The 13517-nt window shown below is 41.3% G+C and overlaps 1 protein-coding gene across 8 annotated transcripts in view; it reads left to right on the top strand.

Annotated features, from left to right (window-relative positions):
* The window catches only part of TNIK (TRAF2 and NCK interacting kinase), a 373645-nt gene that overhangs the window by 98168 nt on the left and 261960 nt on the right, over window positions 1–13517 (top strand). The gene's annotated exons all lie outside the window — the stretch shown is intronic.

The following is a 13517-nucleotide window of genomic DNA, read 5'->3' as shown; positions in this document are numbered from 1 at the left end:
TGTAGGGGGTAAGAGCAGGAGTTTAGGCCTAAGCAGACCTGAGTTCAAATCCCAATTCTGCTTATTACCAGTGACAATATTTTATGAAAATACTAGGTAAGGATGATGGTATAGCAAATATTGGCAAGGTTGAATGAACCAATTGAGAATCTTATTTACCCTTTCCAGAAAAGTTTGTAATAGGGAACACCTGGGTAGTGTCTGCCTTCAGCTCAGATCATGATCCTGGGGTCCTGGGATTGAGCCCCACGTCAGACTGCTTGCTCATTGAGGAGTCTGCTTTTTCCTCTGCCTCGTCCCTCCTCCCTGCTCATGCTCTCTCTCTCAAATAAATAAAATCTTAAAAAAATGTTTGTGATAATGTTGTATTCTGTGTCTTATTTATTTTGTAGCTTGGATGTTCACGAGAAATATAGAGAATTTTTTTCTTTGGACAGCTTTCTTCCAGCAACCTGAGAAAAATTTCATTGGCCATTAAAAATAATATAAGGCCTTCTTGCTTTGGGAGTAGGTAAGTTCCTTCTCTCTGAGTTAAGAACTCCATGACATACAAGAAAAAAAAAAAAAGAAGCTTTAGGATACTACTTTTAGAAGCTCCTGGATGCCACTGCCTTCTTCCGATTCAACAGGGGGTCTATGCTTGGGGTGGGGGGCAGTAAAGCATGCAAGAATGGATTGATTTCAAATATTACTGAGGAAAATATCCTTCTCTACATCCAAAACAGGACAGAAATAGAATGGATTATTGGAATGCTAGGCATTCTGGGCCAGAAAATTATTCTGACTTTCCATCATCCATTTTGACAGAACCCCAGAAGGTGGTTTTTGGAAAACGTGTCAAATTTGTGTTGAGCAAGGGTAAACAATTTAATTGTGTGATGCTGTCCCTGGGGAATCAGGAGTCGGCTTCCTCCAGACCCCGGAGTGATGAGTTTATGCCCCAGGGCTGACTGACCCTTGTAAAGTTATCCCAGCTGGTCGGACTGGACTTGCTGACCGCGTTTCTGTGTGAACATCTCATTCTTGTGGGGAATCTGTATCAGTTTTCTGCCTCCATTTGTATAATGCAAGAGCTATTATGCAGGATCATTTCATGTGCTAGTGAGACATGCTTTGTCCCAACCAAAAATATTTCTTCCTCTCTTAACAGTTCGACCCACTAATTCTGAAAAACATTATCGTATATGATTTAAAAATGGAAGTAAGCAATCAGACCAGTATTCAAAAATTCTGACTTCCCAGAAAGGAAACTTTACTGCTACTGTCAGTAGGAAACCCACCATTTTTGACCAGACTTTAAAACATAGTACATACTTTTCAAATTTAAAATGCTTGCCACTGTCCCACCAAATCACCGTGATGTTTGGATCACCATATTTTAAAACATACCATTGTTGTTGTGGGAAACAAAGGCAAAAAGAAAAATTAAATTTCCTTACTACCTACAGCCCACTGACAAGTCCTTGAAACGGGCAGAGTGACCTTCCTCTAGGGACTCAGCTGCCTCAACGTTAGTATCTTGCTGAGGGCAAAAGGCAGTCGGAGCTCAGCATTTTCCTGACCTTCAGGATCCTGTAAGTCTTCTTTAACATATAAAAAAATTCCTTTGGAAACTTCCTTTATCTCTACACCCCCTCCCCCAAGATACATGTTGGCAATCATTCCCCAAGCATCTGACCCAGTGATATACATCGGGAGGGTCTCATGACTAAGATTTTTATTAGACAGTAATAAATGACCTTTTCCTAACAATAACTAGCCCCTTCACGGTCCTGGAAACCTTGCTTTCAAAATTCTTTAGAGATTTTCATGATCCTGAACCCCCTCCCAACTTGAAAGTATAGAATGGGCCATGCCTCATGACCCCCTTACAGCTCTTTCTTCCTACGGGTCCTGTCCCTGTGCTTCAATGAAGCCTCCTTTTTGCACCAAAGACGTCTCAAGAATTCTTTCTTGAACATCTTTCCTACGTCAGCTGTCACTTTTGTTCTGAGGTTTACCTTAGGAGGGACCCAGGACTCGCCGTGGGTCCTAGGCATTTTTTCCTTTCTGGTCACCTGAGTCCATAAAAAAATTTTAAAATTAGATTTTACAAGTGTTTTGGCATAAAGCCAAATACATTAATATTATATATTAAAACATTTTCTTCTACTTAAAAGTTAATCGTTTTCTTCTTATTTAAAAATTAGTATGACATTACTGACAGCTTTGAAAAGCACTTGTAGGACCCAAGGCTCTGTGCCCACCATGCCTAGTGGGGGGGGGTGTGTCAGCCTCTACCTGCCCATCCCCATGCGGAGTCTGGGGGCTTTGTTCGAGGTGGTGGCGGAGAAATCACAAGAATGAAATGTATTTGAAACCTTGTGCTTTATCTTAAAAGTTCAGTTGGAGTTTGCCTTTTAGACTATGGAAGTCATTGTTGCTTCAATTTAAAATTATTTGAACTTGGGGTGCCTCGGTGGCTTAGTTGGTTAAGCATCGGAATCTTTGATTTTGGCTTAGGTCGTGATCTCAGGGTCCTGAGATTGAGTCCTCTCTGCTCAGTTTCCTTGCTCAATGGGGAGTCTGCTTGGGACTCTCTCCCTCTGCTCCTCCCCCCACTTGTGCTCGCGTGTGCGCTCTCTCTCCCTCTCTCCCTCTAATAAATAAGTAAATCTTAAAAAAAATAAAATTATTTGAACTTAATTCCTACGAAAGGTAGACTTAAAAAAACCTGTTATTTCCTGCCCCTACTTGGCATAGGATAGCATGCATCCCCCACAGCCCCCCCCCCCCCCCCCATAGTGCACATTCTCTGGTTTGGAAACACAGGCATAATGCATTTAAGGCTCAGAAAGACTTTTTTTTTTTTTTTAAATAACGTATGGTCAATGAAAGGAATTGGGTTTATGATGGATTCGCATACAAAACGAATAAACTACAGGTATCCTAACCTTCTGTGACTGTGAACAGATGGTCTTCAGGTGAATAAAGTCCATCAGGATTCTTAGAAGAGCCTGGAAGAATCTATAGAGCACCGTTTGGTTTCAAGCTCTATTATAAGCACCTCCTTGCTTAGGGCCTTGTGAGTGATTTGGACTTTTTCAGCTATTTCTAGCAAAGAGGAAGAACAGTCACTCTTGATGACACTAAAATTCTTCTTTTCACCTGCTCCTTTTTAAGAAGTCACTTCCCTAGGTTTCCTTGGCATTAAGAGGCGGACGGCTGTTCTCTTTGTCCTCTCATTACTGTCTTATCCAGGACAGGCTATTATAAAAGCTTTTTGTTTGTGAGATCAGTTCTCTGATTTCTAACTTCCCCTCTCAAACCTAAATGCCACACTTGAAGTTCTCCCAAATTGCTGCCGCCCTGCTCAGATGACTTCTCGGGATTGTATGCTAAATGTGAGGCTCTTTATTTAGGTGCTTTGCTCTCTTGAAAAGAAAATCCTAATGAGTCACCCAGTTTGCTGATTTCTTTGTAGGTGTGACCAGCTAAGTGCCACAATAATGGAGTTGAAACAGAAGTCATCTGAATCAGAAGCTCATTTATCCCCCGTCTGATGTAGACTATGGGCTTCTTTTTAATTTTTTTGTGATAGACCCTTTTCAGCCAAGGGCACTGAAGACTTGAATACCAGGGAGCTGGGTACTAACTTAGAACCAGCCTGGCTGCCAAGAAGAAGAGAGACACTGCGCTCTGTGTGTTTGGTGCCTGAGCTCAGATAGCTTGTCTTTTCTTTCTTCTTCCTTTTTCCTAGCAAATGAACAAAAGAATGATGGGCATCATCCAGAAGCCAAGTAGGAGTCACCCACGACCCATCTTTTTTTTTTTTTCTAAGATTTTATTTATTTATTTGACAGAGAGAGAGGGAGGGAGAGAGCAAGCACAAGCAGGAGGACCAGCAGGCAGGGGGGAAGCAGGCTCCCCACTGAGCAAGGAGCCTGATGTGGGGCTCGATCCCAGAATTCTGGAATCATAACCTGAGCTGAAGGCAGCCGCTGAACCGACTGAGCCACCCAGGCACCCCAACGCATGACCCATCTTAATCTCCTGAATTTAAATCCATGACCAAGCTTGGCTGACTCTACTTCCTTAATGCTTCTTGATTCCCTCTTCTGTTTCCTGTCTCTCCCACCATTCTCCTTGTGCAGGCAATGAATCTCTCTCTCTCTGCCTGCTGAGGACCTCAGTGGATTGTCCCCTGATAGTATCCTTAAAGCCCCTGCACTCCCACTGTGCAGCCAGCGAGGTCGTAGAAAAATGGTTATTGGACCATGTCTTTCTCCTGCCTAAAACCTTTCAAATGTTTTCCCGTTGATCAAGACCAAGCTTAGCCAACAAGGCCCAGCATGATGTGACTATAGTCTCCTTCTCCAAAATCAGTTTGATTGCAGTTCCCCCTCACTCTTTGGGATCCAGACACATTGCTTTCTTTTAATACAGCAAGGCCGGTTTGTTCCTGCACCTCAGGGCCTTGGCACATGCTGTTCCTACTTCTTGGAATACTCTTCTCCTCTTATGAATTCCTTCATGTCATTTCCTCACGAAAACCTTTCTTCATCCTCCAGAAGATCCTGGGCCGTGTTTTGAGCTCTCATAGACCCTGCACATTCCTTCAGGGCACTAAGCTCAGATTACAGTGGTATATATTAGTTGGATAATGCCGTTCTCCCTCATCAGACTGGAAGCTCCATGGGGACAGGGACTTCCTGCTGTGCGTATCATAGCATTCTCAGGAACTAACATGCTACCTAGTAAAGAGTAGATGATTGATAGATAAAGAGGAACTGGAATATGGTACATAGGTGATGTGCTTAATATATACATGAATAAAGGATGATACTTACACGTGGGAGTCACCAGAAGAGATTTAACTGTGGACCATATTTCTAACAGGGTAGAGGGTTACATAACTCATTTTCAATGATTTTTATTCAAAAATGGTAAAATGAATGGGGACTTAAAAGAGTATTTATCTACAGTAACTCAATTCTGCATAGACTGTTGAGCTTTCAGAGTAATTAATGATCAGCCGTGCAAACAGGTGCTGACTGCAGTGCCTTTGCACCTGCTGTGCCATCGGCCTGGAGTTCTCCCCTTCAGATACCCCTATTACTTGCTCCTTCACTTCTTCTAGGTCTCTGCTCAAATGTCATTTTATTAGAGAGACCTTCCCTGACCGCCTCATAGAAACGCCCACCTTCTAGGCCTCCCATTCCTTTTTCTCCTTACTGTGCTTGCCTTTTTTTCCCCCATGGTACTCATCACCATCTGCCATTCCTTCCTCCTTTCCTTCCTTCCTTCCTTCCTTCCTTCCTTCCTTCCTTCCTTCCTTCCTTCCTTCCTTCCTTCCTTTCTTCCTTCCTTCCCTCATTCTTTTCAGTCTCTTTCCGCTAAACTCTCTCTTAAAGATAAGGATTCTGTTTGACTAGTACTCTGCCCCTAGCAACTGTATTAATGTTCGATACCTAGCAGACATTAAAAGCATATTTTTTGAATGCATGAATGATCATGGTGAAGAAAACCTTAACATTTTATCCCCTTGCTTCTAAGGAATAAGGAAGGAAAGAAAAGTCCACTTTCATCTTTTGACCTCTTTTTGCCCTTCACCCCAAATTGGGGATCCTGGTGTTTTCTCATTGCTGATGCAAGGAAGACAGTTTGGCGGGGGGGGGGGTGGTGCAGGTAGGCGCAAAGGTCGAGTTCCCTCCCACCCTACAGGATGGTGTGCTCCATTTCCGCTCTTGACAGTCTGTAAGAAATCTATAACTCTTAAATACTTGGGCTTCTGGGGCTTTCTTTGTGAGCCGAAGATTTAACTGTAAGCACACACTTTTGCCATGTGGCAAAAGTAAAAGACCTTAGGGTATTTTCACTTAAAAATAGCAGCTTGCTCTTCATTAAGCTGCAGCCTACTGCCTATTCTTGCATTCAGTCCTTGCCCTGGCGAGATGTAATATAACAAAGGAAGAGGTTGGTGGTCACAAGCCAGGACATTAGCAGGGCTCATTAATTACTTGGAAAATGGTGCCTGGGTTGTGGCCAGAATCCCAAACAAAGAAAGGAATAGCTCCTGTTCTCCAATTGACAAGTTGATGAGTGAGGTAAGAATGAAAATCATTTGGGTAAGTAAAGGGGGGAAGAAATCGAATGGAAGCAGTGGTTTTGTTCAAGAACAAGTATACAATTAAGACATATTCCCAGCCCTGGGGGGATTGATTCATATCAGTTGAGACCATGGAAATCACTATCTGCTCCCAGCCATGAGATGAATTCATTATCTCTAATAAAGGATTGGGAACACCAATTTAGGAAAAGTGTTGATGGTGTTGGAGCCTGGGCCAAAGTACATGATATGTATGCAAATGAGATATTAATCCCAATAGCTTCTAAATCGGTTTGGTCCTTATGGCAATCATGTAAGTAAATATAGAAATATAGAAATAAAGAAATATTGTAAATACAGAAAGAGTTAAATACTCCTACTCCAGAAAAGGAAATCCATAGTTTTGGCAAGGCTAAGACTCTTTTTTTTTTTTTAAAGATTGTATTTATTTATTCGACAGACATAGAGACAGCCAGCGAGAGAGGGAACACAAGCAGGGGGAGTGGGAGAGGAAGAAGCAGGCTCATAGCAGAGAAGCCTGATGTGGGGCTCGATCCCATAACGCCGGGATTACGCCCTGAGCCAAAGGCAGACGCTTAACCACTGTGCCACCCAGGCGCCCCAAGGCTAAGACTCTTAAACCATAGTAGCAAATTTGTCATAATCAAATGGGGATGGTTTCATGCAGGAGGAGTCTTTTAAGAAAAATGAGAATTTCTTAATGTTGATGTAAAAAAGATAATTTAAGAAAACAATTCGCTTAGTGGGTTAAACTACTTGATCTTGGTTTGATTATATTTTTGGGCAATGTTCACAAAACTTTGGCTGTGACTTTCAGAATTCTGAGCTGTGCAGAATATGTAAGGAGGGCTGATCGTTAATACTTTGCCGAAATGAGGCCGTCAGTAATTCTTTGCTCAGATGTCTTTTGTACGGTTTTCAGCACTGAATGGCCATAGTATGTCTCTGCTATAAAAACTACTGCATTAAGAAAAAAGGAGGATGAAAACAGCCACACATGCACACAACAAGTGCGCGTGCGCGCACACACACACGACCTCCACACCACCTCCACTATCACCACAAAACCCCTACACAGAAGCAACACCTTTTTGTGGTTGTCTCATAACCTATAAAGAACATGAAGAACGCTTGTTTGTTGAAAGAGATAGTTACTTTTGGAGTTTGTAGACAATTTCAAGGTCAAGCTATGTCCTTTGGGAGGAAGTTACCAGAACTGCCCACTGGTGGTCATGTGTTTAACTTCCCAGACATGCGAAAGCAAAATGAAAATTAAAGTTTCCCTGTAGTCATGCAGAGAGAAATATAAACAGAATCAAGAGCCAGGCATTAAAAGAGAATTAAGCTTGGTTTGCTTGCTTGCTTGTTTATTAATTAATTAATTAATTAATTTATTTATTTATTTGCTGTTTTGGGGGAGGGGTGGATATGGAAAAGAAAAGAAATGAAATGCAACTGTTCCTAAGAAGAGGCAAAGACCAAGAACCGAGTTGAGTAATGGGAGGGGAAGAGGGAAGCACACTAAGTTTGAAATATTGATTTCTTCTCAGACCAGACATCTTGAGGGCTTGGTTTGTAAACTGGCTGAGCAGGTTTATGTGAAAAAGGGGCTGCCCTTTTCGTTTTACTGAAACAAGTGAGTGAGGCATTGAAACTCATTTGTGCCTTTTGAGTAAACGACCAAACAACTCTTAAATAGCCCACGTGGATGTGATTGTGTGCTGGGTCTGAGGTAAAATCAAAAGAATCATCAGAGACAAAGACTAGACTGATGATGATACATAACCTAGGAGACACTTGGAAGCAGAGGAAATTAGATGCAGCATAAAGAATCTCCATATGGAGACCATGCAACATGCTCAGTCATGGCGCCCATCAGTCTACAGGTTAGCTCTAAAGAATCTGCAGAACAAGGCCTAAGTGGCCCAAGGTTCTGTTTCAAAAGGATGGAAAGCAGGTGCTATGGAAGTCACTGGTACTGTTCATCTAGTAGTTGTGTTCTCCCTTTACTCTGGGCATACAGTGGTTCTCACATGTCCTCGTGCCCTTCTGGGTGGGTGGGGCCATGTGACTAGTTACGACCAATGAAAGTCGTGGAGTAAAGCCTTTCATTACAGGTGCCAGCACCTTCAGCCTTCTCTTTCGCTCGTCAAGATGACCAACATTCTTAGAGATGGTGGCTGCTCATTGCACCTGAGTGTTTTGTCGTTTTTAAGTTAAATGAAGTTGATATTTTATTTGGCTTTCACTGGTTTTCCCCTAATGTCCTTTTCTGTTCCAGGATCCCATCCAGGACACCACATTACATTTACTTGTCATGTCTCCTTAAGTTTGTCTTGGCTATGACAGCGTTTCAGACTTCCTTGTTTTTGATGACCTTGCAGTTTTGAGGAGTACTGATCAGATATTTTATAGGATGCCCTTCAATAGTCTGATGTTTTTCTCATGATTAAACTGGGTTTTGGGGAGGAAGTCCGAAGAGGTAAAGCACCATTCTCGTCACATCATTAAAGGTGCATACTATCAACAGGACTTGTCTCTGTTGAAGTTGACCATGATCACCCGGCTAGAGTAGCATCTGTCAGGTTCTTCCTTTGTGCATTTACCTCCTTTCCATCCTGTCCTCTTTGGAAGGACGTCTCTATGCCCAGCCCACACATAGGGAATGGAGAGTTATGCTCTTTCTTGAGGACAGAGTATTTACGTAAGTCATTTGCAGTTCTTCTGCATGTGAGATTTGTCTTTTCTCTCAAATTTCTATCAGTATGGACACAGAGATATTGTGTTTTATACTTCATAGTATACTCTAGTACTACCTTATTTATTTTGTTGCTCAAATTGTTCTGGATTTGGCCATTGGAAACTCTTGTGGTTATCAGCTGTGTCCCTTTGACACGAGACTTTTTTTGTTTTTTGAGCACTTTCTTACTTTCTGGTATTACAGGACGCTCCAGAGCCTTGGTCTTTGAGTGACTACGACAAGAAAAGCCTTTCTACTAACTTGTGAGGAACATTTATTCTTATGAAGAAAACAAATTTCTATTAAGCCAGTGAGATTCTAGAGTTGTTTGTTTTGAGGTTTATTGTAGATCAGTGGCTCTCAAACTGTGTTTCTGGGACCAGCAGAATCGGCATCACCTGGGAACTTGTTAGATATGCATATTCTCTGGTCCCATTCTAGACCTCTTGAAGCAGAAATGCTGGGAGTGAGACTCAGCAACCTGTATTTGCCAAACCTTCCAGGTGATTCTGAGACACTCTTCAAGTTTGAAAACCACCGACAGATTTCATGAGTTTTATGAGTGGTCATATAAAGAGTAATAAACTCAGTATATCTTTTAGTTGTGTTCAGATTAATGCATGTTGTTCCATAGGAAAACATTAAAAAATTACTCTAAACCAAGATGATTGGTTGTTTTTTGTTTTGTTTTGTTTTTTTTTGAAATGAAGATACGAGAAATCTTGAAAATATACTGATGTGGAGGAATATTCTTAGAGATGGGGTATATGGGCTTGCTTAGAGATGGAGGACACTGGATCCATTTTTGTAGACCTGTGGTAGGAGCTCTGTAGACTTCAGGGGTTCCTTACTAGGATCAAATAAGATGGTGAATTCAACAGTGCTTGGTGAACCAGAATGAATATATGGGATTATTTTCATACTGGGCCTCTCCTCTACTAGAATGTAAGTACCACAAGGAGAAAGACTTTGGGTTGTACCTGCCACCGGTGCCTAGAACAATGCCTGGTATATACGTAGTATGAACTCAGTGAGTATTTGTGGAATGAGCACACTATTTTTCAGGCTTCTGTTTCCATATAACACCTTTAATAGCTTAGGACTAATACTAAATCTGCATACAACCCATTCTGTTCTGTTACTTTTTAAAAAAATTGAGGTAGGATTTCCATACGATGAAATGTAAAATTCATAAGTGTATACTTCACGAGGTTTGACAAATTCATCTGTACCGTACTAACTAAAGAGTATTTTTAAAATTGATTCTTTTTGCCTGATTCACAACTGTTTTGATAACCATAAACTTATGGTGTTGCAGTCTTTGTTATAGACTTTCTAGTCAACATTAAAATCAATGCATATTTATTAATCTAGAAATATTAATCCATGTATCACCTAAAATGTTTACTCACCTAACCTATATTGAGAAACATTTCAGAGAAAGGGTTGTTTACTGCATTGTGAAACTTAAAGCACTCATTAGTGGACGGGGAATGTTTGAGTGGGATGTGGAGTTGTGGCAGGCTTATGATATAAGAAATCTATTTGGACTCCTGAAATCACCCTGGGATAGCCTGAATGATAAGTATCGGAGCTGATTCTCTCTGTAACGTGGCAGTTTGATCAACTGGGCTATTGAGGTACCTCACCTAACTCCCATCCACCTCTTAAATATTCATAAATAAATATTCATCCATTCCTTCTGAAGTTTGGTCTACCTTACAAGAGGCAGCTTGCTTATTTCTGAATTTGTAGTTTGTTTTTTATTTTAAAAGACCAAGGATTTTTATGCTATTGTGATGAAAGAGATAGAGGAGGGACTTTTTTTTTAAGATTTATTTATGTATTTATGTATTTATTTATTTAAGAGAGGGAGATAGAGTGAGAGCATAAGCTTGTGAGGGGAGGGGCTAGAGGGGGAGAGGGAAGGAAAGTGAGAGAATCTCGAGCAGACTCCATGCTCAGTGTGGAGCCCCACTTGGGGCTCAGTCTCACAACCCTGAGGTCATGACCTGAGCTGAAACCAAGAGTCCAGCACTTACCCAGCTGAGCCACCTAGGTGCCCTGAGGAGGGACATTTTGACTGAATAGAGATTTTTTTTTCCATTGGACTTAACTGGGTTTGTTTATTAATTTGCTTTTAATTTGTTTAAATTTATGGTAACTTTGAAAGAAGCTGACTGCCTTTGAACTAGTTTGGTATACTCTGAAAATTAATTCACTCAATAGGCATTGTGTGGGGTCTGTGTCAGGCACTCTAGGAATATCCTCAGGGACCTGATAGCCTTTTGGGAGAAATGACTGAAGTCCACAAGTAAGTATAATTAACAGGGCATGGTGTCAGGCATTCCAGAAGACTCGAGCTCTGTGCTGTGTGAGCAGGCTGTACCCTACCCGAGTCTGTAGACTTATTCACTAGTTTGAAATAAAAAGGGAGTAAACTAAAATTCAAATTGTTTTCATTTTATTTTATCTAATTAGGTTACCTGATAAACCATAGGCTAATAATTCAGATTCTAATGGCTGAGAAGTTTGAGTCCAGTATTGTCAAGGCACAGTGATATCTGCTTTAGGACACATTTGCAACATGAAATTTACAGGTTTTTTTCATATTATGAAAGTAATATATGCTTGTTGTGGAAATATAGAAATAGGCAGAAAAATGTTAATGATGAACCTGAATCATTCATCATTCCACTGTTATTGCTGGTCTTTTTAAGAATGTGTTTTCCCATAGGTAGGATCATGCTACGTGTAAGATCTTATAACTTCTTGTATAAGCATTTTCTCATGTCAGCAGAATTCTTTATAATGTTTTGATGGCCGAATTAAAGCCCAGTTTGTGTATCTGCCCTATTTTATTGAACAGCTTTATTATTCATTCCGATTTCTTGCTATGACATCTTTGTACATATATTTCTATGAATTTTACATGATTTTTGTATATAATTATATAAAAATATTTCTGGATAAAACTAGGCAAAGACCAATGAACACTGCCAAACAAGGCCAGCTGGGAGGGGCTGGAAACCAGCCCATGACCTGGGATGGGCCAACGAACTCACCTTGCAGGTGCCGCTGGAAGGCCTAGTCTGCCAGCCAAGGCATACAATCTGAAAATTACAGCACCAGACTGGATTCTGGTCGTCACTTGGCTTCAGGGTTTTCAGGGACTTGAAGAGTTTCCCAAGAAGTCTGCTGAGATGGTCTTAAGACAGGAAAAGAGGAAGTAAGTATCAGGATTCTTTCAGGAAGCATGTGGCCATCAGTCAGCCTGGGCTTCAGCGGAAGAACCTGAGTCCCTTCCACCTGCAGATGTCATCTAGGGTCTACTGTGTAGCAGGTGCTGTGCTCAGAGCTTGGGGTTCCTTCACGAACAGGCAGATCTCTGCTCCCAGGGGACTTACATCCTAGTGAGGAAACTCTTCCTTGGATGGGACTGACAAAGGCATGCTAGAGCCCAGTTCTTGTGGAACTGGAATATTGAGTGTGTATCCAAGACAGACTCAGGTGTGGGGAAGGGACAGAGTGACTCTCAGAATGCACAAGGCCAGAGCCAAACTCCTAGCAACAGCGACTTACCATCATCAAGTTATGGAAGAGAGGCCCGGGAGTGCATCTGTCTGGTCTAAGGTCACATTCATCCACACAAGGAGCATCTGGCTCATCCTACAGATGGGGGTCTAGTGCTGGTACCTGGATGTTCCTACCGGCTTATGGGAGATAGGAGTTAACTTAGTGCCAGTGACCAAAATGGACAATTCAGGGATGCGTTACGGCAACTAGCCTCCTGCCTGGCATGTATTCTGATAGGTTTTCAATAAAGTTCTGTTAAAGGAATGCATAAATTTTGGAGAAAAGAAGGATGAGCATTATGGGAAAGATATGGGAGAGCTGTGACATAGTCATTATGAGTTTGGGCTCTGGAGTCCTAGATTCAGATATTAGCTCTTCCATTCTCAAAACCTTTGAAATCTTGAATCGATTCCTTAACGTTTCTGAGCCTCAGTTTTCTCATCTGTAAATTGTGCTAATCATAGTACTTACCACACTTTAGGACTGTGAGACAATTCTTGTAAACAGCTGAGTGCATTTCCTGGCACTTAATCAATGTTACTTAATAAAAGACAATAATAATTTTTTAATTAGTAGCTTCTGAGGGGATATTATTAACATATTACATGTTCTCTGATGAAGTCTGGCTTTCCTTTTTATCACTATAAATGACCTTAGAAAATTGAGACAGGTTACTGTTTTTGTAAAGATGAACTGTGATGGAATTTTATGCACACCCATCTATACTTATCACCTGCTATTCGTACTGAAACGAAACCCTCTCACAGTTTAGAGACAAGGCAAGGGAGAGCAGAAAGTTTAGCATACGTAATATTATCTTAAATTTAATTGTTCATTGATTGAACATAAAAGACTTAGGGGAGGAAGCCACATGATGAATCTTTCTTCAATCACATTGCGATAATAATTACAGAAAAATGGGTCCATATAAAAGGGCCTGATAGAATTAGAGACTTGGAGGTACGTGGTTAAAGGGGCAGATTAAACTGCTAAATGGATTTATTGTTCTCTCTTTGTGGGAACAGCCTTTCTCCCTCCTGCTCAGGCTAGGATGGTATTAGAGGAAAAAAGACGCAGAGCTAGGGTTCCCTG

This window comes from Ursus americanus, chromosome 4, assembly GCF_024610735.1.
Source record: "Ursus americanus isolate L20-20 chromosome 4, mUrsAme1.1.p, whole genome shotgun sequence".
NCBI lineage: Eukaryota > Metazoa > Chordata > Mammalia > Carnivora > Ursidae > Ursus > Ursus americanus.
Note: the sequence above shows the minus strand (reverse complement) of the source record. Positions and strands in the feature narration are given on the sequence as shown.